At 26.1% G+C, this 12,016-nt stretch overlaps 1 pseudogene across 1 annotated transcript in view; it reads left to right on the top strand.

The window, feature by feature from the left end:
* Positions 1 to 188, top strand: part of LOC306859403 (E3 ubiquitin-protein ligase TRIM7-like) — a 39,196-nt pseudogene extending 39,008 nt beyond the window's left edge. The window contains exons 4-5 of the transcript in view: positions 1 to 13; positions 118 to 188. The exon at positions 1 to 13 is cut by the window's left edge and continues 505 nt beyond it. The product of the transcript in view is annotated as an E3 ubiquitin-protein ligase TRIM7-like (transcript). The remainder of the gene's footprint in view (positions 14 to 117) is intronic.
* Positions 189 to 12,016: the final 11,828 nt, after the last annotated feature.

Genomic DNA, 12,016 nt, shown 5'->3' with positions numbered 1-12,016 from the left:
AACTTCATACAGGGTTTAAATTGCACATTTGATCAGCTTAAATATTTGATATGTTTTGTATACTCTATTGCAAACTAAATAATTTATATATATTATTTATATATTTGATATTCACAGAGGATGAGCTTCTGTCCAGCAGAGGGCAGCGTTTACAAGACATTCACTGCATCAAGCCTCTGGGACCCTGAGAAACCCTGAGAGCCGCCTTACTCAGATGACAAAGAAGCAAAAAAAATAATAAAAAATAAATACAATATTCAATGTAACAGATTAACATAATTCATCATATATTCAGACACAGGGTATGTCTATTATAGTTTATGCCAAATACTTATCTGACAATACAAACAAATTAATTAATGTTTGCAATTGTTGATATATAAAGTAGGCTAAAATATTGTCCCAAACCATCAAATAGCTGCCAATACTAAATAAATAAATATCTGCCAATAGAAACAGATAGATCGGAATTTAAGAAAAGGAAAAGGGAAAAGAAAGAAAAAACAAACAAACTTCCATTTCATTCAGCAAATGCACAAATTTACTAAAAAAAAAATTAAGGTAAGTGGTTGCAATCAATTTATTTTAGTTACATATAGTTGACTAAATTTCAACACTTTTTAAATGTAGCTAAAATAAATTGTTTGCAACCACTTACCTTAAAAAATGTAGTATAATTTTTTTCAGTGTTCTGTGCACATTCTGCAGAAATAGTAACATGGACGTGTTAATGAAATACTGCATCTAACAATGCAATGCTCTCAACTTTCCCTTCATTTTTCAGTCTGATCAGCCATAAACCCCCTATTTGTCTCATTATCAGATGTCTAGCATTTGAATAAAAATTGGATGCATATTATTCACATTTATGATAACCTAACAATATTCGACAGCATACCACTGTTTGAAATGCTCAGCACTACATGCTACATACTGCTGCACTACAGTTAAAAAAAATAAATCATAGAGCGAATGAATTAAAGTGTTACTATTCTAAACATAATGGAGCTAAACCAGATTTCTGAGAGGAATAGGGACAATTAACAAGATTTTCCACAAACCTCATATACAAACACTGACTGTCATTAACATTTTCAGTTAATTACTTAAAGTAGAAAATGATGAGTAAAAACAATAAAAGACTGATATTGATGCCGAAGTCATAAATATTGCCCAAATATGCAATAACTGTCAATATCAATTAAAAAGTAAATATTGCCCAAAATGTCAAATATCTGCCAGTACAGATTCAAATATTTCCTGAAGCATCAATTATCTGCCAATATCTAAATAAATAAATACATACATTTAACAAGTTGCCCAATGTATTAATGTATCTCACATGCACACATTTTCAACATTTAAGTGTAAAACTTTTACTGTACGTATAAAAACAATACTCACCAGAACAAACAGACAGACGAAGCACTTATAAACGTCTGTAGACAAATTTATTCCATTTTCAACAACAAACACAGTTGATTTCACGCTGACACACAGCGTCTCTCCAGAACATGAACAAGAGCTTGATGTGTAGATGAGTGACGTCTGTACACCAGCCAATGAAAACTAACATCTGAACAGAACATTAAACATGTTAAACAGCATGTATGTGTTTTCATTTTAAACAACAGTTCACCCAAAATGTTAAATTTGCTTAAAATGTACTCACTCTCAGACCATCCAAGATGCAGATGAGTTTGTTTCTCGATCAGATTTGGAGAAATGTAGCATTGCATCACTTTCTCAGCAATGGAAGTGAATGGGTGCCGTCAGAATGAGAGTCCAAACAGCTGATAAAAACATCACAATAATCCACACCACTCCAGTCCATCAGTTAACATCTGGAGAAGACAAAAGCTGAAACAAATCCATCATGAAGACTTTTTTTTTTTTTACTAAAATGCGTAAAATCCATAATCCATAATAACGCTTCCTCCAGTGAAAAAGTGTTCTGGTTTGAATCAGGAGAGAAATCTGCACAAATCAAGCACCGTTTACAAGCCAAAAAAGCTCTAAACAAATATGTGAGAGATGATGTGAGACAACATGGACCTTTTTCTCTGGAGGAAGCGTTTTTATGGATTATGGATTTATATTTAAGCTGCAAGCAACAATTTGAAGTTAAAAACATCTTAATGATGGATTTGTGTCTATAAACACAGCTTTTGTCTTCTCCAGATGTTAACTGATGGACTGGAGTGGTGTGGATTATTGTGATGTTTTTATCAAATGTTTGGACTCTCATTCTGACGGCACCCATTCACTTCCATTGCTGATGCAATGCTACATTTCTCCAAATCTGATGAAGAAGCAACTCATCTACATCTTGGATGATCTGATATTTATTAATATCAGCAAATATTTATTTTTGTGGTAAACTACTGCTTCAAAATAGAGCTTCATGCACCGTGAACAATACTGTCATGGAGAAACATCAGTATAAATGTGTTCAATAATAATTTTACTCAAATAATAACTCCTAATTTCATTAAATAGCACAGATACAGTGAAGTTAACAGTGGTCAAGTGATAGTTGCCTGGTTAACACAGTGGAAAATCAGTGAGGTTGTTCAGGTTAGTGGAATGAAGCCAGTCTGACGACAGAAACGCACTTTACTCGAGTACTAATGCAAGAGAAAAACAACCACAGATTAAAACTACTGACAAATATTTAGGCCTAAATTTCAGATTTATGTATTTGAATTGCATATAAATCTTCAATCCGTTTGAATTACACACTTTTAACAAACTAAGTAACTTAATGTGATGCGTATTTGTATTTGTGTAACTGAAACAGGTCAGATTTCTGTAATAATACTAATAAACTGAATGCACTGTAAACACACAATAACCAGCTTTTATATTTATAATCAATAAATCACAGCTAGTCATATTTTAACCATCTTCATACTTTTTAATTAAACAAATAAAATAATTTTCACATTGAGCAGATTTGTTTATATATATATGCATTATAAACGTGATTTTATATAAAAAATTATATATCAAATAGATTAAATATTTTTGGAGTGCATAAATCAGATTTTTCCATTTATGTAGATGACAAATATACATCACATTAAAGTTTATTAGTTTGTTTTAGTGCTGTCAAATGATTAATCGCGATTAATTGGATCCAAAACAAACATTTTTGTTTACATAATATATGTATATATATATATATATATATGTATATACACATACAGTGTGTGCTTCATACATATATATTTTGAAAATATTTACATGCATATATATATTCATATAATTTATATTATACATATATTATATAAACATTTTATTAAATGTATACATGCATGTGTTTATTTATATATACAGAAGAAATACACACAGTACACACACATTATGTAAAGAAAAACTTTCATTTTGTATGCGATTAATCACAATTAATCATTTGACAGCACTAGTTTGTTTATATTAAAAATCTGTAATCCAAACGTTCAATTCATGAATCTTAAATATGGGCCTAAATATTCTTCAAGCATTTAAGTGTTTGCTTTCATATACTTGTGTAGAGTATCATGTCTCGGGTCCGTGTGCTGATGTTTCCCATTTTAAACTACAATCTAACACAAGAAAGCACTCTTTGGTTTTTTGGATGAATCCCTTTTGTGTATTTTGCTCTATTTTCTAAATTATATAAACCGTTTTCAAACCGTAAAGCTAGACGGCTGAGGGTCTACAGCAGGAATATCTGACTATACTGACTCCAAACGATGAGAATTACATATATTTGATGAACTAAAGCGGCACGGTGTGTGTTGGACGCTGATCGTCACAGCAGATGTAAAGTAGGATGTGTCCTCAACACGTTTCTGTTGCATGAGGAGGAAAGAAAGACAACCAGCACGGAAACATGGTGAAGTGTGTGTGTGTTTGCTACATCTTCACTGGTCAGGCTCTCAGTGAGTGTGTGTTTTTGTTTGTGTGTGTGTGTTTGGGCCGGTCATCTCGGAGGGGTTTATGTGAGTCCGATCTCCTCGAGGACGCTGCGGGGGGTCTCTGCTTCCTGTGGGGGGGAAGATCAACACTTTCCCTGATCACACGCTCAAGCATTGAAATCACGCGAAAACACAACACATGCAAACCCTGAAACTCTGCTATACACACCAAATACTCTATACCCAACACACGATAACTCATTCAAATGCTGGGTGTGTTTTAGTCATAAAGCAATATGTGACCCTGGAGCACAAAACAAGTCATTAGGGTCAATTTTTTGAAACTGAGAATTATACATCATCAATAAATAAGCTTTCCATTGATGTATGGTTTGTTATGATCGGACAATATTTGTCTGAGATGCAACTATTTGAAAATCTGGAATCTGAGGGTGCAAAAAAATTAAATATTGAGAAAATCGCCTTTAAAGTTGTTCAAATGAAGTTCTTAGCAATGCATATTACTAATCAAATATTAAGTTTTGATATATTTACAGTAGGACATTTACTAAATATCTTCATAGAACATGATCTTTAATTAATATCCTAATGTTGCTCTTTTGTTGGTTTTGATTGCTTCTTATGTCCTCATTTGTAAGTCGCTTTGGATAAAAGCGTCTGCTAAATGACTAAATAAATAAATAAATAAATAAATAATGATTTCTGGCATGTTGGCTATTGCTACAAATATACCTGTGCTACTTATGACTGCTTTTGAGCTCCAGGGTCACATATATACTGAAAAAACACTACAAAATTCAAATGTTGGCTGTTTTTGCTATAAAAGCCAAATATTTATCAACAAACACTTTAAAAAAATACAATTTTGGCTTTGCTTTTGTTATAAAAATCAAATATTTATTAACAAATACTAAATAATACAAACATTACCTTTGTTTTTGTTAATAAAAACTAAATACTAACAAATTATGATTATTAGATCATTCAAATGCTGGGTTTATTTTGTTATAAATGTCAGATATTAAATATTTACTAACTGAAAAAAGGACAAAAATTCTAAATTTGTAGAAGTTATAAAAACAATATTTATCAAACAAACACTAAATAATTACAATACTGGATTTAAGTTTTATTTTAAAAAACTATATTTTGCTATAATAAATTTGCTAATGAGTGTAGCTCAGAAGATTATCTGTATTTACTTAGCATTCATCATGTAAATATGTAGATTTTTATCTTTTTAAACTTCTCAATAATTCAAAAATATTGTTCTTACTGTAATAGAAGCTCTTCTGCAAGACTGAATGTACTGCAAACTTTGAATGATTTCCTCAACAGCTATCATTTTATTTGCATTAACACAGTCAACAGCAAAACATTTTTGAAATGCAAAGCACCTTTTAGAAGATATACTGTAACACGGATATCACAAACACAAAAAGTCAAAAGACAAGGTGGAGAATGAATTTCCAATCATGTGCGCTGGCCAAGAGGTGACAGCTTAAATGTCTTCTATCAAATATCCTTATCAGATAAAAACGGTGTGCTAAATATACATTAGCAATTATTTTATAGATTTAGTGCTGGCGTGTCTTTCGGTGCCACCCCTCTGAGCTCAGCAGGTTTATTTGATATGTATGAAGCACATGGAGATGAGCCGAGCTAAAATTATCCTGTAAGATCTGAAAATAATCAGCATGTGGGCTGCCATGTAGAATGACTCACTGATGACATTAATACATGTACAACACACAGAGCTGAAGCAGAGAACAAGCTGAACTTACTTTGGCATCCTGAACATCATCGGGACAAAAATGGGGGGAAAGAGAGATAAAAATGACATAATTGAGTTCAGTCTGTTATTTGCATTCTTAAATTTCCAAAAAGGCTTTTAACAGTTTTTAGCCACAGAAAAACATTTTTAGTACCAGAAAGAACTGTTAAAACATCAAAGATTGGATTAATACAGTGACTGGTTATCATTAATCAACCTACGACACAAAGATGCTTCAGAGGTGGAGCAATTTGATGAATGATCATGAAGAACTTATTATTTACTAGCAAACACCAAATACTGAAAATGTGGGCTTTGCTTGTTATAAAACTAAATATTTACCAAAAAACACTAAATAATTTAAATATGGGCTTTGTTATAAAAAAAACTAAATATTTACTGAAAACATTAAATAATTTAAATATGGCCTTTGTTTTGTTATAAAAAAAACTAAATTTTTACCAAAAATATTAAATAATTTAAATATGGGCTTTGTTTTTTTATTAAAAAAAACCTAAATATTTACCAAAAACATTAAATCATTTAAATATGGGCTTTGTTTTGTTATAAAAAAAACTAAATTTGTACCAAAAATATTAAATAATTTAAATATGGGCTTTGTTTTGTTATTTAAAAAAACCTAAATATTTACCAAAAACATTAAATGATTTAAATATGGGCTTTGTTTTGTTATTAAAAAAACTAAATATTTACCAAAAACATTAAATAATTTAAATATGGGCTTTGTTTTGTTATAAAAAAAACTAAATTTGTACCAAAAATATTAAATAATTTAAATATGGGCTTTGTTTTGTTATTAAAAAAACTAAATATTTACCAAAAACATTAAATAATTTAAATATGGGCTTTGTTTTGTTATAAAAAAAACTAAATTTGTACCAAAAATATTAAATAATTTAAATATGGGCTTTGTTTTGTTATAAAAAAAACTAAATTTGTACCAAAAATATTAAATAATTTAAATATGGGCTTTGTTTTGTTATAAAAAAAACTAAATTTGTACCAAAAATATTAAATAATTTAAATATGGGCTTTGTTTTGTTATTAAAAAAACTAAATATTTACCAAAAATATTAAATAATTTAAATATGGGCTTTGTTTTGTTGTTAAAAAAAACTAAATATTTACCAAAAACATTAAATAATTTAAATATGGGCTTTGTTTTGTTATAAAAAACTCAATTTGTACCAAAAATATTAAATAATTTAAATATGGGCTTTGTTTTGTTGTTAAAAAAAACTAAATATTTACCAAAAACATTAAATAATTTAAATATGGGCTTTGTTTTGTTATAAAAAAAACTAAATTTGTACCAAAAATATTAAATAATTTAAATATGGGCTTTGTTTTGTTATTAAAAAAACTAAATATTTACCAAAAATATTAAATAATTTAAATATGGGCTTTGTTTTGTTGTTAAAAAAAACTAAATATTTACCAAAAACATTAAATAATTTAAATATGGGCTTTGTTTTGTTATAAAAAACTCAATTTGTACCAAAAATATTAAATAATTTAAATATGGGCTTTGTTTTGTTGTTAAAAAAAACTAAATATTTACCAAAAACATTAAATAATTTAAATATGGGCTTTGTTTTGTTATAAAAAACTCAATTTGTACCAAAAATATTAAATAATTTAAATATGGGCTTTGTTTTGTTGTTAAAAAAAACTAAATATTTACCAAAAACATTAAATAATTTAAATATGGGCTTTGTTTTGTTATAAAAAACTCAATTTGTACCAAAAATATTAAATAATTTAAATATGGGCTTTGTTTTGTTGTTAAAAAAAACTAAATATTTACCAAAAACATTAAATAATTTAAATATGGGCTTTGTTTTGTTATAAAAAACTAAATTTGTACTATAAATATTAAATAATTTAAATATGGGCTTTGTTTTGTTATTTAAAACTAAATTTGTACCAAAAATATGAAATAATTTAAATATGGGCTTTGTTTTGTTATTTAAAAAAACTAAATATTTACCAAAAACATTAAATAATTTAAATATGGGCTTTGTTTTGTTATTAAAAAAAACTAAATATTTACCAAAAACATTAAATAATTTAAATATGGGCTTTGTTTTGTTATAAAAAACTAAATTTGTACCAAAAATATTAAATCATTTAAATATGGGCTTTGTTTTGTTATTTAAAAAAACTAAATATTTACCAAAAACATTAAATAATTTAAATATGGGCTTTGTTTTGTTATTAAAAAAACTAAATTTGTACCAAAAATATTAAATAATTTAAATATGGGCTTTGTTTTGTTATTTAAAAAAACTAAATATTTACCAAAAATATTAAATAATTTAAATATGGGCTTTGTTTTGTTATTTAAAAAAACTAAATATTTACCAAAAACATTAAATAATTTAAATATGGGCTTTGTTTTGTTATTAAAAAAAACTAAATATTTACCAAAAACATTAAATAATTTAAATATGGGCTTTGTTTTGTTATTAAAAAAAACTAAATATTTACCAAAAACATTAAATAATTTAAATATGGGCTTTGTTTTGTTATAAAAAACTAAATTTGTACCAAAAATATTAAATCATTTAAATATGGGCTTTGTTTTGTTATTTAAAAAAACTAAATATTTACCAAAAACATTAAATAATTTAAATATGGGCTTTGTTTTGTTATTAAAAAAACTAAATTTGTACCAAAAATATTAAATAATTTAAATATGGGCTTTGTTTTGTTATTAAAAAAAACTAAATATTTACCAAAAACATTAAATCATTTAAATATGGCCTTTGTTTTGTTATAAAAAACTAAATTTGTACCAAAAATATTAAATAATTTAAATATGGGCTTTGTTTTGTTATTAAAAAAAACTAAATTTGTACCAAAAATATTAAATAATTTAAATATGGCCTTTGTTTTGTTATTAAAAAAACTAAATATTTACCAAAAACATTAAATAATTTAAATATGGGCTTTGTTTTGTTATTAAAAAAACTAAATTTGTACCAAAAACATTAAATAATTTAAATATGGGCTTTGTTTTGTTATTAAAAAAAACTAAATATTTACCAAAAACATTAAATCATTTAAATATGGCCTTTGTTTTGTTATAAAAAACTAAATTTGTACCAAAAATATTAAATAATTTAAATATGGGCTTTGTTTTGTTATAAAAAACTAAATATTTACCAAAAACATTAAATAATTTAAATATGGGCTTTGTTTTGTTATTTAAAAAAACTAAATATTTACCAAAAACATTAAATAATTTAAATATGGGCTTTGTTTTGTTATTTAAAAAAACTAAATATTTACCAAAAATATTAAATAATTTAAATATGGGCTTTGTTTTGTTATAAAAAACTAAATATTTACCAAAAACATTAAATAATTTAAATATGGCCTTTGTTTTGTTATTTAAAAAAAACTAAATATTTACCAAAAATATTAAATAATTTAAATATGGGCTTTGTTTTGTTATTTAAAAAAACTAAATATTTACCAAAAACATTAAATAATTTAAATATGGGCTTTGTTTTGTTATTTAAAAAAACTAAATATTTACCAAAAACATTAAATAATTTAAATATGGGCTTTGTTTTCAGTATAAAAAAACTAAATATTTATCATAAAATACTAAATGATTTAAATGTTGGCTTTGATTTTGTCATAAAAATTAAATATTTACCAAAAACTATTAAATAATTAAAATATGGGCTTTGTTTTTGTTATAAATCCCACACAGTATTTCAATTATTTTATGGTTTTTGTTAAATATTTAGTTTTTATAACAAAAACAAAGCCAATATTTAAAGTTTTTTTATGGTTTTTGTTAAATATTTAGTTTTTATAACAAAAACAAAGCCAATATTTAAAGTTTTTTTATGGTTTTTGTTAAATATTTAGTTTTTATAACAAAAACAAAGCCAATATTTAAAGTTTTTTATGGTTTTTGTTAAATATTTAGTTTTTATAACAAAAACAAAGCCAATATTTAAAGTTTTTTTTATGGTTTTTGTTAAATATTTAGTTTTTATAACAAAAACAAAGCCAATATTTAAAGTTTTTTTATGGTTTTTGTTAAATATTTAGTTTTTATAACAAAAACAAAGCCAATATTTAAAGTTTTTTTATGGTTTTTGTCAAATATTTAGTTTTTATAACAAAAACAAAGCCAATATTTAAAGTTTTTTTTATGGTTTTTGTTAAATATTTAGTTTTTATAACAAAAACAAAGCCAATATTTAAAGTTTTTTTATGGTTTTTGTTAAATATTTAGTTTTTATAACAAAAACAAAGCCAATATTTAAAGTTTTTTTATGGTTTTTGTTAAATATTTAGTTTTTATAACAAAAACAAAGCCAATATTTAAAGTTTTTTTATGGTTTTTGTTAAATATTTAGTTTTTATAACAAAAACAAAGCCAATATTTAAAGTTTTTTTATGGTTTTTGTCAAATATTTAGTTTTTATAACAAAAACAAAGCCAATATTTAAAGTTTTTTTATGGTTTTTGTCAAATATTTAGTTTTTATAACAAAAACAAAGCCAATATTTAAAGTTTTTTTATGGTTTTTGTCAAATATTTAGTTTTTATAACAAAAACAAAGCCAATATTTAAAGTTTTTTTTATGGTTTTTGTTAAATATTTAGTTTTTATAACAAAAACAAAGCCAATATTTAAAGTTTTTTTATGGTTTTTGTTAAATATTTAGTTTTCATAACAAACAAATCCCACACAGTATTTAAATTATTTCATGGTTTTTGTTAAATATTTAGTTTGTTTAACAAAAACAAAGCCCATATTTAAAGCTTTTTTTAAAAATGGTTTTTGTTAAATATTTAGTTCTTGTGTTTGTTATAAAAACAAAATATTTACCAAAAACCATTTTTAAAAAAAGCTTTAAATATGGGCTTTGTTTTTGTTAAACAAACTAAATATTTAACAAAAACCATGAAATAATTTAAATACTGTGTGGGATTTGTTTGTTATGAAAACTAAATATTTACTAAAAAAAAAAAAAACACTAAATAATTTAAATATGGGCTTTGTTTTTGATATAAAACTAAACATTACCAAAAAACAAATAATTCCAATGTGAGCTTTGATTTTGTTATAAAAATATATTTACCAAAAACACTAAATAATTCAAATGTCGGGTTTGTCTGTTATAAAAACCCAAATATTTCCCAAACAAACACTAAATAATTCAAATGTTAGCTTTGTTTTTGTTATAAAAACTGAATATTTACCAAACAAACACTAATTCAAATAGCTTTGTTATAAAAACTAACGATGTGTTTAGCAATGCACAATTTAGTAAAGTATTACAGATAGTGTTGATTTTAAAACTGCACATTGAACTACACAGCAGAAAATTGGTCAAATCTAAATGAACTGGTTTTATTCAAATCAAAAATATAATTTAACATCAATGAAATCAACTTAAACACATTAACTGACACCAACAAAACTGGGTTAAATTGGTAGTAAGGGGTCTTTAAGGTAACAATCACAGGTTAACACTTTCCCAGTGTCGATTCAACAAATTAAACCTAAAACTCAGACAAAAAAAGAGCATAATTTGCAGAAAGCACTTGTGAATTGATTTTTTTGAACTGATTGATTAAACATGAGTTTGGCTCAGTGCTCTGGTCTTAAACGCCGGGTAAAGACACAAGCATCCCAGCGATGCGCAGATGAGTCTTTAGCGTTCGCTTTCCTCCAGGAGTCTGAATCATTCATGATTACTGAGCTGCAAGATTCAGCGTCGGTATTAAAACCCAATTAGTGTTCGGCCCTGCGGTGAAGGTCCAGGAGGAGGCTTCGACTGCTGACGGTCAGCAAGAGCAGAAATCACCGTGATATACTGTATATATACTGTACATACAAACCAAACCAGAGGAAATGACACACAATCTCATTTCAGTTTCACCGTGTTCAGCCTTTCCTCAAAGTCAACATCAAAACTGATTATTACTTTGGTAATTCGTGTTATCTTTCATCAATAATAACCTGCTCCACTTTTGAAACGACTTTGTGTCTGACGTCGCTTATGATGCTTATTGAATCACGTTAACAAACAAAACCATATATTTAATACATTTTAGCAAACTTAGATTTGCACTGTATGTGTTAAATTTCACCAAACATATTATCCAGCTTCACTGTGAATCGCAAATAGATGAATCTCACAAAAACCATGGCCAGATCATATTTTATGCCAGTATCAATACAAATATTATATATAATATATATAGCGGTTATATGACAATAAATTTGAAAATCATTGTATTATGCCAAAAAAAAAAAACAATAG

The sequence above is a fragment of the Barbus barbus genome (assembly GCF_936440315.1).
Source record: "Barbus barbus genome assembly, chromosome: 40".
Lineage (NCBI taxonomy): Eukaryota > Metazoa > Chordata > Actinopteri > Cypriniformes > Cyprinidae > Barbus > Barbus barbus.
Note: the sequence above shows the minus strand (reverse complement) of the source record. Positions and strands in the feature narration are given on the sequence as shown.